Consider the following 9633-nt stretch of genomic DNA (forward strand, 5'->3'; position numbering starts at 1 on the left):
TCCTTGTACTTTTTGTTGAAAGCTGGACTTGTGTCAGGTAATGAAAGCTGAAGTAACTAGGCCTTGAGTGTGAGAATTTATGTTAATCTGGATAGAAGTTGGCCTGGGGAGCCAGGGGTTTCAAATTCTTCTAGTGTCCTTGTTTTTGTCTCCCCTCTTGAATGTGGGCTTCCTGCTCACTCTTCCTTAGAGACTGTGTCTTTCAGATTTGTCCACTGTAATTCACTGTGATTCTATTGAAGCCCTACTGGTATGGTGGTCAAGTATGGGGGAAAATAAGCATTTCATAGTATTGTGATCAAATCTCAGGGTGATAAGGGTGGTATGAGGCTCAGGTAAAATTGTCCTTGGAAACTAGGCCTCCCTTTGTTAGAGAGAAGGCTCTGGGAGTAATTCTGCGTAGTTAATTTTCCCTTCTTCATGGCAGAACCACTAGGAAATGTTTCTCAGATCTGCACTGTGAGAACCGGGTGGCATTTCAGGAGGTAAAATCCGCAAAAGTGTGAGTCACCCCCAAACTGTGGCTCAGATCCTCAGCAGGCCCTCAGTCTTACTCTATTCCACACTCAGTCTCCAGCAATTGATCCAAATTTCTCTTTGAGTGTCCCAACCAGATTATGGCATTAGTGGCTTCTGCTCCAAGATGCAGGTGTCAGCTTTTTCTCTTCATAGACTCCTGTACTCTGTATCTCCAGATTTCAGGGTAGTAGCTTGCCCTGGAACCTCAGTTGTCTGATGCCTCTAAAAGAATCTGTGAATTTACACATTGTTCAGATTTTTCTTGTTTGGAAAAATGGCAGTGACTACTTCCAATTTCCTTTACATGTCAGGGCTGATATCAGAAGTCATATGTTTCTATTAAAAGCAATCTGCAAATTTGCTTATACTGTCTAAAGATGTCCTTCTCATATTTCTATATGTCAGTTATAATTCTAAGTGATACCCTTAAAATGTATTTTTTAATATAAGGTATTGATCTACTGACATTGATTACTGTATTTTGAGGAATGGTAATCAAGAATGGGCTATCAGAGCTCCTGGGTGGTTCAGTCATCTGCTTTCCACTCAGGTCATGATCTTGTGGTCCCAGGATCTGGCCCAGGGCTCCCTACTTAGCAGGGAGTCTGCTTCCTCTTCTCCCCCTGCCCGTCCCCTCCCACTCATGCTCTCTTTCTCTCTCTCTCAAATAAATAAATAAAAAATCTTTTAAAAAAAAGAATTACTTATCAAAATACTTGACAACAATATGATTATTTGTTGGGGCGCCTGGGTGGCTCAGTTGTTAAGCGTCTGCCTTCGGCTCAGGTCATGATCCCGGGTTCCTGGGATCGAGCCCCGCATCGGGCTCTCTGCTCAGCGGGAAGTCTGCTTCTCCCTCTCCACTCCCCCTGCTTGTGTTCCTTCTCTTGCTGTGTCTCTCTGTCAAATAAATAAAATCTTTAAAAAAAAAAATGATTATTTGTTGCCACTGTAGTAATCATCAGGCATTTTAAGACAGTGACCTAGGCATTATCAAACTTTAAAACATGTATCATTTTGCTGGTAATTGGAAGATAAGAAATGAATGCAAATGTCATATATTATGACCAGTAATTAACAATGTATATAGATCCTTTATCTTTTAATGTATTTTTCCTTATTTAATCTTTTAAAATTATGCAAATGATAAATATCACTGTAGGAAAATAATAAAGAATATAAGATTGACTTGTACCCAACAAAAAATAATACTGTTATCATTTTAGTGTATACCATTGATTTTTTTCAAGGGTCACTTTCAATATACAAGTTGCTCTGGGAGAATGAGAGTTTGTAATTGGCTTCATAATAAACTAAATGATACATTATTAACATATTTCCAAAAATTAATAAACTTCAAAATCATTATTGGTGCCTAAATAGTAATTCTTATACAATAATCTATCTAACTTATTTCCTATGATTAGTTATACAATAATTTCCAATTTTTACCCATAACAAAACTATGAGGTAGGAACTTCTAAAACATCACTTTCATCTTGTCTACTTGTTTCCTTCGGATGAGGTTTTAACAGTGGAATTGTCAGTTCAAATGGCAAGCCTCTTGTTGAGGTTCTCAGAAAGTATTGACTCTGTGCCCCAGAAAGCAGCTGACAGCTCTCTCCCTCAAGCACTGAGTGTGTCTTTTCTTCACATTTGAACCAAAGATATTTTCTCTTAAGTAAACAGACTGCAATAACATTATAGTCACTGGCTAAGTTCCATCAGTTTTTTTTAATTCTCTTTGATTTTTCTCTTGGTCTTCTGTTATCCTTTCTTCAGGTCGCTTCTTCAACCCCTTCATTTTCCTGGTTTGTAGTTTGCTTAGGTCTTGCTTCTGCATATGAATCCTTCCATAAGTTGTACCAAAAGTATCATGGGAGACATTTTTCTTCTTCTTTGGCTTGAGCGCTTTTGGCATTTTCATAGATAATTTATAAAGATCATCTGATGCCAGATGTGTCCTCCTCAGAACCAGATCCAATGAGGGCCCCATCTCTTCCAATTCAATCCTTGGTGTTCTACAACCAGATTTCTTCAACAGCAACTTATAGCTTCGAAAGTAAATCTTCCCATTCAATGCAGTGAAGTGCAGAACATTCTCTAAACCAGCCAGGCAGATATTTGGTACTGTGGGGCCTCTGAAGAAATCAATAAGAAGACTTTTTAGCCTTCTGTAGTCTTCTGTTACATCAAAATCATCACCAGCAAATATTAACATGGGTTTTGTTCCCTCGGGACATTTACTATTCTTAATATCTTTTAGAGAGACAAACTTCTCGATACCCAATTCAATCATATCCAGCACATGGTAGTCATACATAAGACCTATTACTAGATTATTTGGCCAATTCTTATTACGGAAGCCAAACATAAATAAAGAACAATCTGACTTCTCTGAAAAGAATTCCAATGATGTCTGATCCTCAAATGGTCTTGTAATGTTTTTCTTTTTATACAGAACTCGATATGGTTTTTTCAGTGCATACACATCTTTAAGTAGTTGTGTCACCATTGAATTTGCATTTCCCCCTTAAAAAGAATAGCATTTTTATTATTTTCACTGGGTTTCGGTTCTCTATTCTCAAGGAATCTCTTGGCTCTTTTCGTTTTGGGCTTTACGACTGGATCCAAAGCGTCCATGGCTACCGCAACACGAATCCCGGGAAACAAGAAATTACATTTTTTGTCAGTGTATATTCTATATATCACTATATGCAATATATGGATTTTAATTGTAGTTTTAACTTGTTTTGTTATTACATTTCTTATTTATTTATTTCACTTATTGATTATTACATGTTTATTACATACATATTTATCCATACGCTTATACTCTTCTTTATTCTCCTTTTGTGAATTGCTATTCATTTGTTCATTTTTCTATAGATATTTTTGTATTTTTCTTATTGATTTTTAAGAAACTTTCAAGACAAATCTTTGCCAAATAGTTTATGGGACTGGTGATTAATACTTATTAAGTGCTTCCTGTATGCCCGGCACTGAGATAATTGTTCTCTATATAGTGTCTCACCTCACATAAACCCTCTAATAAGGTGTAAGGGGGGGTGTATTTATAACATTCATAGTATGTGTGAGGAAACTAATGTTTAAAGTGGTGAATGCTGCTGGAGCAACTACTGAGTACCCAAATCTGTCCTTCTAGTTATTGAATTACATCTTTGTCTTTGACAGTACCTTAACTACTTATCTATGCTATTGTCATGCTATTTGTCTGGAGAAAAGTAAATTTTTAACATTGATGAAAAGTAAAAATACACCGTGAATTTTTGTATATATGGTGTATTTTGTAATATATGGTTCTATATACATTTTTTTCACTAAGGAGTGGTCACAACTAATGAGTGAAATATATGTAATATGTATGTTTATATATTTTTTCACTAATATATGGTTATATATATTTTTAACTAATAATATTACTATTATACTATTTTTATTATATATAATATATACAATAATATATATTATTATGCATATTAATTATTAATATATAATATACATCATATATATTATATATGTATATATTATATATAATATAAATATATTATGTTTATATAATATAATAATATTATATACACATATATTATATATTACATATTATATTATGTATATCATATATACTATATATAATATATAATAAATAATATATTAAAATATATAATAAAATATATAAATATATAATAAATATAATAAATATATAATATTTATATATAAATATAAGATAAATTATATAAATATATAAATATATAATATATGTAATATATAATAAAATAATATATATTATATATAATATATAATATATATCATATATTTATATTTATATATATTTATATCATATATATTATAATATCTATAACATATAAATATATAAGTGTATATATATTTATATATAAATATGATATAAATATATATAAATATAAATATATATAAATATATATAATATAAATATATATAAATATATATAATATATATAAATAAATAAAATATATAAATATATATAAATTAAGTGAATTAGTTAATTAAGTGAATTAGTCATTATTATAATTATAATAATAACTAATTCACTTAATTAACTGTAATTATATAAATAATATAAATTAAATATAATTATATAAATAATATAATTTAATTAATTAAATGATATAATATAAATAATATATATAATATATATAAATAATATAATATATATATTATATTTTTATTTTTATTTATTTATATTATATATATTATATATAATATATGCTATATCATATATATCATATATTTATATTTATATATATTTATATCGAATCTATATTAAAAATATAATATATATAATATATGTAATAATAATATAATATACATAATATATATAAATATATTTATATATAATATATATAAATATATATAAAATATATGTAAATATATATAGATATAAATAAATATATATAAATATAAATATATAATATATATAAAATATATATAAATAAAATATATAAATATATATAAATGAAGTGAATTAGTTAATTAAGTGAATTAGTTATAATAACTAATTCACTTAATTAACTATAATTATATAAATAATATAAATTAAATATAATTATATAAACAATATAATTTAATTAATTAAATAAAATAATATAAATTATATATATAATATATATAAATAATATAACATATATTATATTTTTATTTTTATTTATTTATATTTTATATATTATATATAATATATATCATATATATCATATATTTATATTTATATATATATATCAAATATATATAAAAATATAATATATAATATATATGTAATAATATAATAATATACATAATATATAAATATATTTATATATAATGTATATATAAATATATATATAAAATATAATGTATATATAAATATATATAAAATATATGTAAATATATATAAATATAAATAAATATATATAAATATAAATAAATATATATAAAATATATATAAATAAATAAAATATATAAATATATATAAATGAAGTGAATTAGTTAATTAAGTGAAATAGTTATTATTATAATTATATAATTATTATAATTATTAATTATTAATAACTAATTCACTTAATTAACTATAATTATATAAATAATATGAATTAAATATAATTATAAAAATAATATAATTTAATTAATTAAATAATATAATTTAATTGATTAAATAAAATAATATAAATAATATATAATAATATAATTATAATTATATTATTATAATAATATATATTAAATATATAATATATGTATTATATATATTTATATATATAAATTATATATATTTGATTATATAATATATAAATTTATATTTATAAATAATATATAATCTTATTATATATAAATATATAATATATTTATATATAGTAATATATACAATATATATGTATTTATGTATATATTAATGTAGAAATCAATATGCAGTAAGCAATGTAATAAAATTCCAAATTAATAACTAAAGGATAGCCAAAATATCTCTTTACCTAAATATTAAATCACTAAAAAAATTATAGCCAAAATAATCATATATTTAGAAATAAGAGAATATTATAAAATTATCCCTCCCAAAACTCCCACTTATATAAAATTTCTATCTTAAATCACTTTATCAGAAAATAAAAAAGATTAAAATTTGGGAGCTAAATATTCAAATGAGTAAATTTTTATTTTATTTTATTTTTAAGATTTGTTTTTTATTTTATTTATTTGACAGAGAGATAGAGAGAGAGCACAAGTAGGCAGAGAAGCAGGCAGAGGGAGAGGGAAAAGCAGGCTCCCTGCAGAGCAGGGAGCCCGATGCGGGACTCAATCCCAGGACTCTGGGATCATGACCTGAGCCAAAGGCAGCCACTTAACCGACTGAGCCATCCAGGCGCCCTCAAGTGAGTAAATTTTTAAAGAGAACAACAAAATTAAACTAAATGAGGTAGAAGGAAGGAAAGAAGGAAAAGAGAAGGAAAGTGGTTACATTAAAAATCAACATGAACACTACATCAAAAACTAATGATGTAATGTATGGTGATTAACATCACATAATAAATAATAAAAAAAATTAACCACCAAAAAAAAGTCCACATGAAAAGATATTTCTTAACATTAAAAAGTGTAATAAAAAGCAATGTCGTTAACATAACTATGAAAACTGTAAAATCCTTGGACTAAGCCTAACCACAGTGTTTAAACTTAGTGAGAATGTGTCTATTGCTTCATTATTAACTGTAATGTTAGTAGAAATGTATGATCCATTATCTACTTTAGGAAGCTATCTCCTATTACCAGATTGCTACATTTCTTTAACTGAGCTAGTATTACATTTTACCAAATTCATTATCTTGATATAGAGATATTTTACTTTTTTCTTTAAATTCAGTTTTTATTGAGGTATAATTTACACACAATAAAATACCACATTATGAATTTTACATTATTTTTTTTTTTTTAGAGAGAGAGTGAGTTGGGGGGACAGGCAGAGGGAGAGAGAGAATCTTAAGTAGGCTCCATGCCTAGCACTGGGCCTGATGTGGGCTCAATGTGGGGGCTCAATCTCACCACCCTGAGATCATGACCTGAACTGAAATCAATAGTTGGAGGCTTAAACGACTAAGCCAACCAGGGGCCCCTGAATTTTACATTTTTGAGCTCTAGCTTTGTTATATTCTAGTAAAGATTGATGTACTTTGTTCTGGCTGGCTTCCATGGATGTACTTGACACTTTCAAGACTTGCTTTTAAGCTTTTATAATGGTGGATCTAGGGTGGATTTTCTTCTAGGTCTAGTTTAGCCCTATAATTAAGACATTATCTTTCTAGAGTCTCCTGAATATCTCACGTATTTAAGGAGTTTTCTTTACTGTGGATATTGGGAATCCAAAAGATTCTTGGCTGTGTGTAATCTCTTAGAATTGTTTGAGTCTTTTCTGCACATTTTTCTTTGCCTGGCCATATAGAGTTTTACTCGAAGCATATGTAGAATGATGTTGAGCCAAAGATTCAAATGTACCTTGAACCAAAGACTCAAATGTACAAAAATGTACCACATCTCTGAACCTCTTTTTCTGTGTACCTGCTTCTGCTCTGAGACTCTTGTCTCCAAGTTATGGTAACCTTAGCTTCTCAGAACTCTGTTTCTTCAGCCAGCCTGACAGACTCTCTTTGGATTATCCTTTTTTGCACCAAGGTCTGGAAATTACTCCAGGTGGATATTTAGGTGATCATAAGGGATACCTCATTGGCTTTTCCTCTCTGAGTGATCTCAGTTCTGAGCCCACTAAAGTCTCTAGGTAGAATGTACTAATAAATTGCTGTTCAACACAACCCTGGATGCTGCTGTGTGGGATACACTTTCCCCATTGTTCTTTTACATTTCCTGAGATGATCCAGACCATGTAATGTAGGGAGACTTGCTGTGGGGACCATAAAACACCTTACATTTTTGTGACTAGTTTCTTAATGCTCTTAAATATATGACCTACATAAAACTCTTATTTTTAGATTTTTCAGGTGCAAAATTTACAGATGGGCTGGAAGTGGGAAAAAGTCAGATAGGAAAAATTAGGATAATCACAAATCTTTTTTTTTGAATAATCTTGACAATACACAAACTTTCAAATTAGGACTAAGCAAGTACTTCTAGGATAAAATACACATCTCTAGGGTTGAGACCAGACATTCACCCAAATCTTGTCATGGTGTGTCAGATGCACACAAGCCATAAATGGAGCTGTGGCTACTATATGATATTAATAGATAAGCACCAATAATAAAGATAAATAAGTCAGAAGCTACTTGATGCTCTCCATTTCATTTAATAAGAAAAGAGTCAGGAGGTAGAATGTGACACTGTGCTTCTCATCTTCGTGGACATTTACAAGTGGACTTGATAAATACAGGATACCCTGCACTGGATTCTGCCAGTGGTTAAAAGGAACACAAATATTGGTGATACATTCATGGCATCTCACAGGGCTATTGCTGCCAAGCACGGATGATGTGAGGAACACTGCACAAGAGAAGCTTGAACACAAACTTCCCTTGGAAATCTCAGGTAGTATTTATAACTACCACCCATACCTTTATTTGTCTCCCAGAGTAGGATTGATTGCAAAATCCAATATCAGATTTTGACTCATCCTATCTAAACAATGTAATCTAAAGTCATATTATACTTCATTTCTGCTCTAAGTAAAATTAGATTGAATTGCTCACAATAGAGAGGAAATTCAACCTTACGTTTTTTGGTGTTGTACAGCAGATACAAATATAACTGCAAAGCCAACGACATATTGCATTGAACGTGAGGTTTTGAAGGCAAAGAAACTATCTCAGTATAAGCTCAGGATATATTTGGATTTACTCCTGGGAAACTACACTAATTCTCTAAATATTCCACTTCGGTTTGAAGCTGCTCATTAACCATTCTGCTTACAGGGTTTAGTTAAGCTCCTCTGAAATTGGATATTGTCCTGCGGGGGTGGGGGTGGGGGCTAATTCAATGATCATGTCCTATGGAACGTGGCACACACTGGATTCTCTGCCTGTTGTCACTTTCATTCCAAGGACTGACCTTGGGCTACTTTTGCAATGACACTCTTGTAGTTACAGTGCCTTTGGATTTCCTGGTATCCAGCTTTCTTCTTGTCTATATTAATAGTTTCCACAGGAAGTCAGCAAGATGCTCCACTTCAGGGAGGAGGATTAGAGGACTAGAGAATTTTTTTAAAAGATTTATTTATTTGAGAGAGAGAGAGCATGAGAGGGAGGGGCAGAGGGAGAGAAAGAATCTCAAGGAGACTCCCCGCTGAGTTTGGAGCCTGATGCAGGGCTCCATCTCACAACCCTGAGATCGTGACCTAAGGCGAAATCAAGGGTCGGTCACTTAACCAACTGAGCCACCCAGGCACCCCAGGACTAGAGGATTTTTTGACCTTAAAAAAAATTTCATCTGTATTAATGTATTTTATAAAGAACGAAATGTATGTGGGCTTTATTTCATTATTTTACTGTTAATATGTGTGATCAAAAATGCTTAGTGACTGTTCTACCAAACGCTGTCCTTGATCCACATTTCCCTAACTTAGCATGATGGTTGTATAGTGGCCCT

General features: G+C 29.9%; 1 pseudogene; it reads right to left on the reverse strand.

The window, feature by feature from the left end:
- Positions 1-2233: 2233 nt before the first annotated feature.
- LOC118530224 (ribosome production factor 2 homolog pseudogene) lies at positions 2234-3173 on the reverse strand (annotated as a pseudogene).
- Positions 3174-9633: the final 6460 nt, after the last annotated feature.

The sequence above is a fragment of the Halichoerus grypus genome, chromosome 8, assembly GCF_964656455.1.
Source record: "Halichoerus grypus chromosome 8, mHalGry1.hap1.1, whole genome shotgun sequence".
In the NCBI taxonomy this organism is placed as follows: Eukaryota; Metazoa; Chordata; class Mammalia; order Carnivora; family Phocidae; genus Halichoerus; species Halichoerus grypus.